The 13,555-nt window shown below is 39.4% G+C and overlaps 1 long non-coding RNA gene across 1 annotated transcript; it reads right to left on the bottom strand.

Annotated features, from left to right (window-relative positions):
• Positions 1–10,478: 10,478 nt before the first annotated feature.
• On the bottom strand, positions 10,479–11,343 carry LOC131997228 (uncharacterized). Its single transcript, XR_009398130.1, has 2 exons — positions 11,267–11,343; positions 10,479–11,168 (listed from the first exon to the last, which is right to left on the bottom strand). It is a non-coding gene; the product is annotated as an uncharacterized LOC131997228 (long non-coding RNA).
• Positions 11,344–13,555: the final 2,212 nt, after the last annotated feature.

The following is a 13,555-nucleotide window of genomic DNA, read 5'->3' on the forward strand; positions in this document are numbered from 1 at the left end:
CACGTCGTGCAAAATTTCATCCCAATCGGATAAGAATTGCGCACGCGAGAGGCTCAAGAAGTCAAGACCCAAGATCGGTTTATATGGCAGCTATATCAGGTTATGAACCGATTTGAACCATACTTGGCACAGTTGTTTGATATAATAACAAAACACGTCGTGCAAAATTTCATTTCAATCGGATACGAATTGCGCACTCTAGAGGCTCAAGAAGTCAAGACCCCAGATCGGTTTATATGCCAGCTATATCAGGTTATGAACCGATTTGAACCATGCTTGGCACAGTTGTTGGACATCATAACAAAACACGTCGTGCAAAATTTCATTCCAATCGGATAAGAATTGCGCACTTTAGAGGCTCAAGTAGTCAAGACCCAAGATCGGTTTATATGGCAGCTATATCAAAACATGGACCGATATGGCCCGTTTACAATGCCAACCGACCTACATTAATAAGAAGTATTTGTGCAAAATTTCAAGCGGCTAGCTTTACTCCTTCGGCAGTTAGCGTGTTTTCGACAGACAGACGGACGGACGGACGGACAGACGGACGGACATGGCTAGATCGACATAAAATTTCACGACGATCAAGAATATATATACTTTATGGGGTCTCAGACGAGTATTTCGAGTAGTTACAATCAGAATGACGAAATTAGTATACCCCCCATCTTATGGTGGAGGGTATAAAAAGGAAAAAGTGTGGGAGACTGTGTCTGTAACACTGACGAGCACCCAATTGCAAGCCCATGGATTTGCTTGGGAGATTAGGGGAAAATTTTGCAATTGTGTGATTATTTTTGTCCATCACTGGTCTGTACGCTTAAATACTGACCCTTTATCTCCAGTGGAAGGGACTCAAGAGAATAATTATTGGTCAGGTAAATTTAATTTCGACCAAGAAATATCATCATCGGGAGTTGTCAAACGGATCATGGTGGTCATCCCAACTAGAGTAGGTTGTAAAGCACATACCTGAATTTGAACAGGGCTCTTTAAGACGACTTGATTCATAAGCGCAATAGAAAACTAATCAAATATTACTTACCTTATTCAAATCCAACTTATCCAACGATGCCAATGGCAAGAAACACAAACATCATCTACAAAACTCTTTTAATGTAAAAGTATTTTGGTTACTGTTTTCTTGTTGTAAAGGTATTTCGTTTATTTTATCGCAACCAATGCCCAACGAATCTCACAAAAGAAGATTACTTGTCGAAAATTTCGTTTGTGGCCAATGAATTATTTTTTTGTTTGATGTGGTTTTAGACCGATTTGAGCCATATTAGGCACTGTTATTGGAAGTCGTAACAGAACCCTACATGCAGCCAAAACGGTTAAAAATTGTGGCGTCGAGGGTCTTAAGAAATCAAATAGAAGGACCAATTTATATGTGAGCTATCAAACTCAGAATCGGTTGGGCCGTTTGCAATTCCCAACGATTGACATCAATAGGATACCTCTTTTATCTTTATGCGATCGCCCGCTATCGTGATTTCGGCAGACGGATGGACGGCCGTCAAATATGGGGCAATATTTTAGCAAAGGGTATTTTCTAATCACGATACACATTTTTTAAATTTGGTTTTTTAACAACTTATGTTACTCCTAAGGCACAATTTGGTTGAATGTCAATCCAAACCAAAGGTAAAGCATCACTCAGTCATGTTCAACAGAAGTGTTTGGAAAAATAACAGTACGCCATATGTTAACTGTTAGCGTATAATGTTAATTGAAAATATTGATAAATGCGCATTAGCGTTCTACATTTATTTTTTTAACATACTTTTAGGAGTTACAAAGTTATCTGCTAGTTCTTGCGTAGTTGCCATACAAATATTTCTTTTTGAATATATTTAACGAAGTTTTAAATCTGTTCATTATTTCAAATTGCTTTGTTTTTCTTGGCCTTCCACATTTTTCTGGGAAATCGGTAATTTCCCAACCTTGTAAATGGTTTCAGCGTTACATTTGAGTCGAATCGTATATACCTTTCATTTGATTCAATAATTGACATGGATTTTAGAAGTCAGAACAGCAGTTATAGTTAACAAGTAAAAGCGCGCTTAGTTCGGCCGGGCCGAATATTGGAAACCCACCACCATGGATTCTGGTAAAAGTTTACACAAAATCACTTGGTTGAAGAGCATAGTTGTAATGAACGTACCAAATTTTTGCAAAACCAGTCAAAAATTAAAGCTTCTTGGGGCCGTAGAAGGCTAATCGGGAGATAGGTTTATTTGACGGCAATATCAGATTATACACCGATTCGGGCCATAATTGTTACGATTATTGAAAGTCACAAAAAAAAAAACACTACGTGCAAACTGTGAGACCAATCGGATAACAATTGCGGCTTCTAGGGGCTCAAGATGTCAAATCGTAAGATTGGTTTATATGGGATTGGTTCATATAGGATTGGTTTATATGGATCGTACTGGGCACGGTTGTTAGAAGTCGTAACAGAATCCTACCAGCAAAGTTTCAGCTTAATCGGGTAACACTTTCGGCTTATAGTGGCACAAGAAGCCAAGTCGAATGACCACTTTAAATCCACATCGACCTACATAACTAAAGAGTAGCTGTGCAATATTTCAAGCGGCTAGCTTAAGGCGATTGGTCGGATACGAGGACGTACGGGCAGTCGGACATCGCTGGATCGACTTTGAATATCAACAGGATCAAGAGTACATAAACTTTATGGGATCCCATAATAATATTTCGAGAAGTTACAAACGGAATGACTAGATTAGTATACCCCCCATCCTATGATGGTGGGTATAAAAATGTGGAGTGGAAAATAGTTTGCCACTGCGCCTTTATATCATCGGAACAAGGAGTGCTTTCATCAAGCTGTTGGGTCAGTCGAGTGGAGTATGCCGCTGACGATCAAGAATATATTGGGTTGCCCAAAAAGTAATTGCGGATTTTTTAAAAGAAAGTTAATGCATTTTTAATAAAACTTAGAATGAACTTTAATCATTTATATGGATCAAAAGTTTCCTTGGAATATTTATTTTCGACAATTAAAGATCTTTTAGTGAAATACCATGCAAACTTGACTAACAGTCTAACAATATAAGTGCCTTTATCTGAATCCCATATGATCTTTATTGGTCTGCGAATTTTAGTTTGGATGTAAGGTGTACTACATTCATAAAATACTTTATTTCAGCCCGACATCCTCATGATGTCTGATTTAGGGGAGTTTTCGGGGGAGAGGGGGTCCCCCAGATACTTGGCCCTGAAAAAATATCAGCATCATGCACTTCTCTCAAATACCATTTATTTAAACCCCATATTGCCATTGGTTCAAGGGGAGTTTACAGGATGAGGCATCCACTAAGCACATGCCCCCAAAATACGTTATCAAATTCGTTTTCTAATCTCAAATACCTTTCATTTGAGCCACATATTGGCATGGTCGAAAAATGTTTACCCTTTGGGGGATGTTTTGGGGAAATGGTGGTACCCTAAATTCATGGTCCTACATTTGGATATCAAATTCCTATTCTAATCCCAAATACCTTTATTTGAGCCCCATATTGCGATGGTCACTAAAAAATTGCTGTTTGTGGGGTATTTTGGAAAAGGGGTAGACCCCCGGAAATTGGTCCCGAAAATGGGTATCAATTCTTGCTCTACCCCCCAATTCCTTTCATTTAAGCTCCACATTGACATGGTCGGTAAATATGCCCGATTTAGGGGTGTTTTGGGGATTGGGGTGGTCCCCCAAACACTAAGTCCGGAAAATATATTAGCACCTTGATCCATTCTCATATATCTATACATCATTTATTTGAACCCCATAATGCTATTGCCCTCAAAATTGGATATCAAATTCGTTTTCTAATCTCATTTGGGGTATTGGCCTTAAAAACTATAAATATTGAGTTCCACTCTCATTACTACCCAAATTGTTTTGGTGAGCAAATATGTCCTATTTGGGGGTTGTTATGGTGGTGGGACGTCCGCTAGACAGTTGGCCCCTAATATTGTATCAGATACGTGGTCTACTCTCACATACCATTAATTTGAGCCCCATATTACCATAGTCGGCAAACATGACCGGCTTGGGGGGTGTTTTGTGGGATGGGCGGCCACTCAGTGAGTTGGCCTTGAAAAAATATATCGGATTTGTGTTCCACATTAAATACCCTCTTATTTGAGCCTCATATTGCAATAGACAGAAAATACTTCCTATTTGGGTGGTGTTGTGGGCGTGGGGTGGCCCCATAGACACTTTTCCCGAATATTGGTATCAAATTCGTGCTTTACTCCCGAAGACCTTTTAATTGAGCCCCATATTGCTATGGTCGTAAATTTGTCCACTTTGGCCTTTGGGGGATGTTTTTGGTGAGAGGCGTCCCCCCAAACACTTGGTCCCATATTTGGATATCAGATTCGTATTCTACATTCAAATACCTTTTATTTAAGCCCCATATTCCCATGGTCAGTAAATAAGTCCAGTTTGGGGGGTGTTTTGGGGAAGGGGTGGAACCCCAGAAACGTGGTCCCACATTTGGATATCATATTCGTATTCTACTCGCAAACACCTTTCATTTGAGTCCCATATTGCCATGGTCGATTAATAAGTCCGATTTAGGGGTGTTTTGGGGGTTGGGGTGGTGCCCCTAGCACTTGGTCCGACAATTGGATATCAGGTACGTTTTCTTATTCTAAATACCTTTCATTTGAGTCCCATATTGTCGTGATTGGTCTAAAAATATATTTGGTAGGTTTTAGGGCACTAGCGGTGTGAACGATTCTTCCTTATATGCTTCATTAGCTGCAGCTATCGTTGTGAGTTCCATCCTTCCCACCGATACCCACGCAGAGCTTGTGGTTTACCGTTTCGAGGCATTCCCCTCATATTTTGATCACCGTTAGCCTCATCCAACCTACCGATCTTCCAGTCGGTGGTTGAAAGATTGGGATAACAGTACCTTAGTCTCCCAAGTATGGATTCAGGATCTGAGGGAATCTTTGGTACCCAATCGTGTGCCATTGGTCGAGAAGGAATATCTTCCTTCTTGACTAAGTTCAGTGCTGCGCCTATCTAGATCCAATCTTTTTAAGGGCGCAACGATTACTCTAAATTGAGCGTTGATCCCCGAAAGGAATTAATTTATATCGGCCCCGATATCACCGTGCATCGTCACAAACTAGTGGAGGCCCAGGCTATTCCGCAAGAACATCGCCGTATATAGATGACAGCCCATTGAATAACCCAATTCAATTGCTTCTTGGCCCTGTACTTGTCTCTTGTCGACAACTACCATCACCAAGCTGTGCTTAGAACAAGTTAAAGCGTGCTAAGTTCGGCGGGGCCGAATCTTATATACCCTCCACCACGGATCGCATTTGTCGAGTTATTTGCCCGGCACCACTTAGAAGGATAAAAGAAAAGATTTGCTATTAGTGCGATATCAAAATATGGTCCGGTTCGGACCACAATTAAATTATATGTTAGAGACCTGTGTAAAATATAAGCCAATTCGAATAAGAATTGCTCCCTTTGGGGGCTCAAGAAGTAAACTTGAGAGATCGACTTATATGGGAGCTGTATCAGGATATGATGGTCATGATGATGATGATGGTCATGAGAGGATCCGTCGTACAAAATTTCAGGCAAATCGGATAATAATTGCAACTTCTAGAGGCTCAAGAAGTCAAAATCCTAGATCGGTTTATATGGCACCTATATCAGGTTATGAACCGATTTGAACCTTATTTGGCACAGTTGTTGAAAGTAAAAATAAAATACGTCATGCATAATTTCATCCAAATCGGATAGGATAGATTTGATGACATCTAAATCAGGTTATGGAAGGATTTAATTCATACTCTGCACCGTTATTAGATATCATCACAAAATACTTCGTGCAAAATTTCATTCAAATCGGATAAGAATTGCGGCCTCAAGTGGGTGAAGAAGTAAAGATTCAAGAACGGTTTATATGGCAGCTATATCAGGTTATTGACCGATTTGAACCATACTTGGCACAGTTGTTGGATGTCATAACAAAACACGTCGTGCAAAATTTCATCTCAATCGGATAAGAATTGCGCTCTCTAGAGGCTCAAGAAGTCTAGACCCAAGATCGGTTTATATGGCAGCTATATCAAAACATGGACCGATATGGCCCATTTACAATCCCAACCGACCTACACTAATAAGAAGTATTTGTGCAAAATTTCAAGCGGCAAGCTTTACTCCTTCGAAAGTTAGCGTGCTTTCGACCGACAATCGGACATGGCTAGATCGACATAAAATGTCACGACGATCAAGAATATATATACTTTATGGGGTCTCAGACGAATATTTCGAGTAGTTACAAACAGAATGACGAAATTAGTACACCCCCATCCTATGGTGGAGGATATAAAAAGGTCCTTGGACCCATATTACTATTTTTCGCCTTAGTTCTTTTATGCATGGGATGCCCTCTAGGTGACCGCAGCTTTTTGGCTGACTGCGGTGCCATTTCAGAGTCTTGAGGTGTAGAATCTCCGAGCCCAATAGAGGGAGTCTCTATCCTTATTGATAAACCTGAGAGAGATGCGCCTTTTATTATTCCAAACTCTTAAATAACGTAGTGGTTTGCCAGAAGACCGATGGCTTAACCAATATACGCATGCGATGGTAAAATACGTTCGGTTCAGTCATCTGTCGTCTAGTGGAGCCTGGCGTAGCTGATCCACCTATCTATCTCTAACGGGTTACAGAATATTCTTCCGGAGCGAAATTGTAACACGTCTGCTCCACTCAACGTCTCAAACAAGAATCAAATGCTTCGAGATTAGAGATTTTTTTAATCAAATTTTTTAGGGAAAACCTTTGAAAGATACGGCTCTGTCTCCGCTGTCGGAAGCGCTGTCGCTTGTCATGCGGCAGTGCAAGCCGAGCTTGCATTGATTTGAAGATCTATATATATAAGCTGCAGGATCATGTTAAGGGCTGCAGCAGAACATGTGCGCAACCCTGTGCATGTGGATCTCTGTATGATATAAACTTTCTTTTGAGTAGTCCACTTTTTCCATTGCAGCCCACCACACAAGTGCTCCACATGTGAGTATCGCTCTCTGTAATATGCAACGGTCGCTTTATTTTCGCGATGTTCCATGTAACGTCTTCATGATGGTGTGGAGTTTAGGGTTACTGACCAAGTACTTGATCTGATAAACATATCTCTTCATCTCGTAGCCGTGACAGAATAAAGCATGGATATTTGGTTTTTGTGGTGAACAACACAATCTCAGTTTATCTCGAATTCACTCCTAGACCACTACTGGTGGCCCAGATATCCAGTGATCTAAGTCCCAGGTATTCGTGATATCACTCAGCACGAACGGAAACAAATCAGAGACGAATATCACCAAATCATCCGCATATGAAACCACTTTGATCACTTTGAACAAGTGGCCATAGCAATGGTGGGATCACCCCACTCTGTGGGGATCATCGTGCTTTGGCATCATGCTGAGCCTTTTATAAAATTGCAATTAGCACACGAACATTCCATTAAGAAACAGAGGCAAACTTCTCACATATCAATGAGTGCTGTCCGATTCAAGTTCAAGATCAATGATAAGGGACCTCCTTTTAATAGCCAAGTCCAAATGGCGTGGTGCAGTGCAACTCCTCTTTGAGGAGAAGTTTTTTACACGGCTTCTATGCATCGCATACTACCACACAAATGTCGTCAGCATTAGGAGGGGAAAACAACCACAGAATGATTTTTTCTGAAGTTATTGCCAGTATTTGAATCCAGGCGTTCAGCGTCAAAGGCGGGTAAGCTTACCTCTGAGCTACGTTAACTTCCCATACCCATTTAAGCGTTTATTATGCTAATCTTCAACATAGTAGTTATCCGAAGCCAGAGGAATAGTTCCACGCCAATGTTTCACGACTGTGTAGAAAGCACATTCTATTGTATATTCAAAGGCGGCTAGAAGTGTAATGCTTATGTACTGTGGATCTAACGATGGTTCTTACACAATGCAGGGCTGCGTCCGTTTAGGCAGCCATGTTGGCAAAAGGATGTGTTGTCGGAGCTATCCGTCTTTTTTCGAATACTTACGTCGATAAATATTTCTTGCATTTTTCTTAGAAGAGACATTCATGCTTACATTTTTCTGCCTCGATGGTGGAGACCACCCTTAGTTGTTTCCATCTTAAAGCTATATAGTTGAGGGATAGGCACATTTTATAAATGAGCACTATCCATGTGTTGATGATGCATCCGTGGTAGTATGCCACTCAGGCCTAAAGATTTGTAAGATGAAAAGCGGTTTCTAGCTCAGGAGACCTTATCTAGATAAACATAATTGCCGATCTGGATGTTGTTCCCAGTCTGACTTGATGTGGTTCGCATTTCAGTTGTGCAACCCCGGGAAGTGATCTTTGGTGATTTTCTTGATAGATTTGGCAGAGTCACTCGACCAGCTGCCGACTCCCTCTTTGTAGAGTGACCCTTTGCCATTAATCGCTCAGGCTGGCCGTACAAACATGAAGGAATATAAGTTTGTAGTGCCACGCACTATATTCGAAACATATTCTGAATATTATTTCAGATTTTTATACAATTCAATATATTCCGGACGTGAAGGGTATCAAAAAGTCGGCATTATCCGGCTATAGGCTATGCCTATCTTTGTCAATCCTTTCATAATACATATTGAAATATTCATCTCGGGTCCTTTAAGGCATAAATACCCCTCATTGTCGTAAAAATCCACGACAATTTGGAATGACTGTGCTTCTGTCCCCTCTAATGTTATCGCAAGTTTTTTTATACTCACCACCGAAGGATGGGGTATGGGCTAAATCGGACTATATCTTGATATATCCCCCATATAGACCGATACGCCGATGTAGGGTCTTAGGCCAATAAAAGCCACATTTATTATTTTGCTGAAATTTGGGACAGTGGGTTGTGTTAGGCCAGTCGACATTATTCTTTAATTTGTCCCACATCGGATCAGATTTGGATAAAGCTGTCATACCGATCTCTCGATTTAAGGTCTTGGGCCCATAAAAGGCGCATTTATTTTCTTATTTCGCCAAAATTTGGGACAGTAAGTTGTGTTAGGCCCTTCGACATTCTACGCCAATTTTGAAAGGATCGGTCCAGATTTGGATATAGCTGCCATATAGACCGATCTCTTTATTTAAGGTTTTGGGCCCATAAAAAGCGCATTTATTGTCCGATGTTGCCAAAATTTGGGACAGAGAGTTAAGTTAAGCCCCTCCACATGTTTCTGCATTTTGGTTTAGATCGATCAAGATTTGCATATAGCTGCCATATAGACCAATATCTAGATTTAAAGTCTTGGCCCCAAAAAAGGCGCATTTATAATCCGATTTAACTGCAATTTGTCATAGTGACTTATGTTAGGCTTGTCGACATCCATATTGTATATGGTTCAGATCGGTGTATTTTTACACTCACCACCGAAGGATGGGGGTATATTCATTTTGTCATTCCGTTTGCAACACATCGAAATATCCATTTCCGACCTTATAAATCTAAGACGATCTAAACATGTCCGTCCGTCTGTCTGTTGAAATCACGCTACAGTCTTTAAAAATTGAGATATTGAGCTGAAACTTTGCACAGATTCTTTTTTTTGTCCATTAGCAGATTACGTTCGAAGATAGGCTATATCGGACTACATATTGATATACCCCCCATATATACCGATCCGCCGATTTTGGGTCTTAGGCCAATAAAAGCCTCATTTATTATCCGATTTTGCTGAAATTTGGGTCAGTGAGTTGTATTAGGCCCTCTAACATCCTTCCTCAATTTAGTTCAGATCGGTCCAGATTTGGATATAGCTGCCATATAGACCGATCCTCCGATTTTGGGTCCTAGGCCCATAAAAGACGCATTTATTGTCCCATGTCGCCGAAATTTGGGACAGTGAGTTAGGTTAAGCCCCTTGACATACTTCTGCATTATTGCACAGATCGGTCCAGATTTGGATATAACTTTCATATAGACTGATCTCTCGATTTAATGTTTTGGGCCCATAAAAGGCGCATTTATTTTCCGATTGCGCCGAAATTTGGGACAGTGTGTTGTGTTAGGCGCTTCGCCATGCGTATTGTATATGGTTCAGATCAGTCTATATTTGGATATGGGTACCACAAAGACCAATATTTTGTTCTACAAAATTAAACAATGACTTATATACTTACACCTACACATGTATATCTCCAAAGTTCGGCCCGGCCGAACTTATTTCTTCCAACAATTAAACAGAGGTCATTTTCAGCAAACAATAGACTTTTCAGCAGTAAGGCTGATGCCCTGAAATTGCAGAACTGTTGCTGCAATAGCAGAACTACTGCTACAATAGCAGCAAAATTAACTACAAATATTCAGCAGACGGTGTTTGCTATTTTCAGCAAACTTTTTTCTATGAGTGTACTACTATTGTTCGATTATTTTTTATGTAGAACACAATTTCGTAGTAAAACATACAATATTTATTGTAGTTACATTTTGTTTGTATTTTGTTATTTGTTGAATTGCACAACAGTTGTGGGTTGGCCACCTTTTAATAGTTCATATTTGCATTCGACAAATAGGACAGAATTCTGTTTGTCGAATAGTTTATGTATTATTTTATTGCTAATTAACTTTTTTTATTTGTTTATTGATAGAGTTGTACACACTCCCTGTTGAATATGAATCGCAAAATAATTTATCGATCAGAAGAGGCGCTCCAGCAGATCCAAGTAGAGAATAGTGATTCCAAATCGAACTGTTTTAACTTTTTTAAAAGTTAAAAGTAAAAGTATTTCCCAACATATATAGTTAGCGCCATACTTATCTGATTGGGCTGAAATTTTGCATGAAGTTTCTTGCTTTGACTTCAAATAACTGTGCTAAGTATGATTCAAATCGGTTATCATATTAATCGGTTCCCATACAAGTCGATCTCGGATCTTGATTTCTTGAACGATTAAAGGGCGCAGCTATTACCTGATTTGGCTGAAATTTTGCATGACGTGGTTTGTTTTGTCTTCCAACAAGTAAGTATGTGCCAAGTATGGTCATAACCGGTTCATAACCTGACATACTTCCCATATAATCCAATCTACCGATTATACTTCTTGAACCTCCAGAGGGCGCAGTTCTTATGTGTTTTAGCTGAAATTTTGTAGAACGACTTTTTTATGAGCTTAAACATACATGTTAAATATGTTCTGAATCGGTCCAGAACCTGAATAGCTCCCACATAAATAGACCTCCCAATTTTATTTCGTGAGTCACTATAGGGCGCAATTATTATCCAATTTGGTTGTAATTGTGTACGATGACTTCCATTGCGCTCTCCAACGGTCAAAAAAGTTTGGCCACAATCGGTTCATAACTTGGTATAGCTTCAGTAGCATAGCAATTCGTATCCATTATCCTTTCGTATCCTCGACGTTCTGAGTCGATCTAGCCATGTCCGTCCGTCTGTCGAATTCACGATAGCGGTTGAATGCGTTCAGCTAGCCAATTGAAATTTTGCACGAATACTTAACATTGATGTGGGTCATTGGATATTACAAATGGATTATATCGGTTCAGATTTAGATAAAGCTCCCATATAAACCCTTCACCCCATTTGACTTCTTGAGCCCTACAAGCCGCAATTTTTGTCCGATTTGGCTGAAGTTTTCCGTGTAGTGTTCTGTTACGACTTTCAACGGCTGTGTCAAGTACGGCTCAAACCGGTCTATAACCTGATATAGCTTCCATATAAATCGATCTCCCGATTTGACTTCTTGATTTCACTACCTTACGATGGGAGATATTCCACATTGTCATTTCGTTTGTAACACTTAGAAATATTGATCTGATTGTCTTGCCCTTCTAAATCGATTTAGCCATATCTTTCCGTTCGTCTGTCGAAAACACGCTAACGTTTTGAATGTTGCACAAATACTTCTAATTACGATGGCTTTTATATAAATTTCAGGTCTTATCATGAAAATGCAAATTTTTATCATCAAAAACGGTTTTATTGTTTTTCAAAGTAACCTCCAGCATGTTTTATACACTATTGCATGCGCTCAAACCAATTGTCGAAACACTTTTTCCACTCCGATTGTGACACTTCTGAAATATGATTATTGAACGTTTCAACAGCATTTTCTTGCAAATTTCGAATTCTTCCCAAGACTTCAGGCAATCAAATTGTGTTGTTCCACTCGGAATTGACCATCATACGTTACTCAAACGGACCAGTTTTCCGGGGAAACATACAAGCATTTGCTTTGATGTGCTTCTTCCACGAGCAGCTTTCGTAGAATTTGTCTCGTATTCTATTCGGGTTCATGCGCATAGATGCATGAATCGCCACCTTTGACGATCTTATAAATAAATTTTCAAGCACCGCCATCGTTTTTTTTTAAATTTCTTCGCATTCATCGATATGATCTCTTTTGGAGGCGATTGTCAAAATTATTCGGAACCCATAGAGAACAAACCTTTATACGGCAAGGCATTCATGCATTTTCGAATGCATGCTTGTGTATATATGACGACCGAGCTTTATAAGTTCAGGCACGGCATCATGTCCTCTGGTTCAACGGCCACTTGACGACCACGACTGAATTCATTAAAACAGTTTTTCACAAAAATGGTGGTCGTACGTCAAAACGTTCTGAGTACGATTATGCTAAGAATGTCAAACTTTTCAATAAAAGTGTCAGATTGGACACGGATAGAAAAATTACGGTACTTTTTCAATACCGTCTGGTAATACTTTGTCCGCGTTATTGGCAAAGATTTAAATACCATTTGGTATCAATTCAATATCAGACAAAGGAGGCTATTAAGAATAGACGGTGTCACATTTGTATTTATGTCACCACGCCAAAAGTGATGTTAAGCTTTGTACTTAAAATATTGACGCCATTATAAAATATTTGTTAAACAAATAAATAATGTTTAAATACAATTTGAATGCGTAAAAAAACTGTTCAAATACTCGGAAGCGGTGAAAATGGAAATAGTATAAAATCCAAAGACATTCTGCATCAAAAACGATGCTGTGTTGGTGTATTCATATCAAACCACTTCTGAAAATCAATGGATATGGAATCAATTGCTGAATACAAAGAATTGAAGTTGGTCACAGTGCAACATTTCTTTTTGTAATTATTATCATAAATATTCCAAAAAAAATTAGATTAATATAATTTTTATTGTTTTTCTTGGTTCATTACAGGGGTGGAATAATCAATCAGGGTGGAATTTGGTACTGAAACCAATAACAGATTTGTATTAAAACCAATGTCATTTCGGTAAAAGGGGTAGTACCAAACGATACTAATCATTTTATGTTTCATCCATATCATCCGGTATTGTTTCTGTACCATACGGTGTTGCTTTATTATCAATACTCTATGGTACTAAAATTAGCACATTTGGTATCAACTTTTCTCTGGGTGCAGAAACTTATATAGCAGCCTTATTAGTGTAGGTCGGTTGGGATTGTAAATGGCCCAAATCTTTTGATATAGCATAAACCGATTTCTCGATTT

The sequence above is a fragment of the Stomoxys calcitrans genome, chromosome 4 (assembly GCF_963082655.1).
Source record: "Stomoxys calcitrans chromosome 4, idStoCalc2.1, whole genome shotgun sequence".
In the NCBI taxonomy this organism is placed as follows: domain Eukaryota; kingdom Metazoa; phylum Arthropoda; class Insecta; order Diptera; family Muscidae; genus Stomoxys; species Stomoxys calcitrans.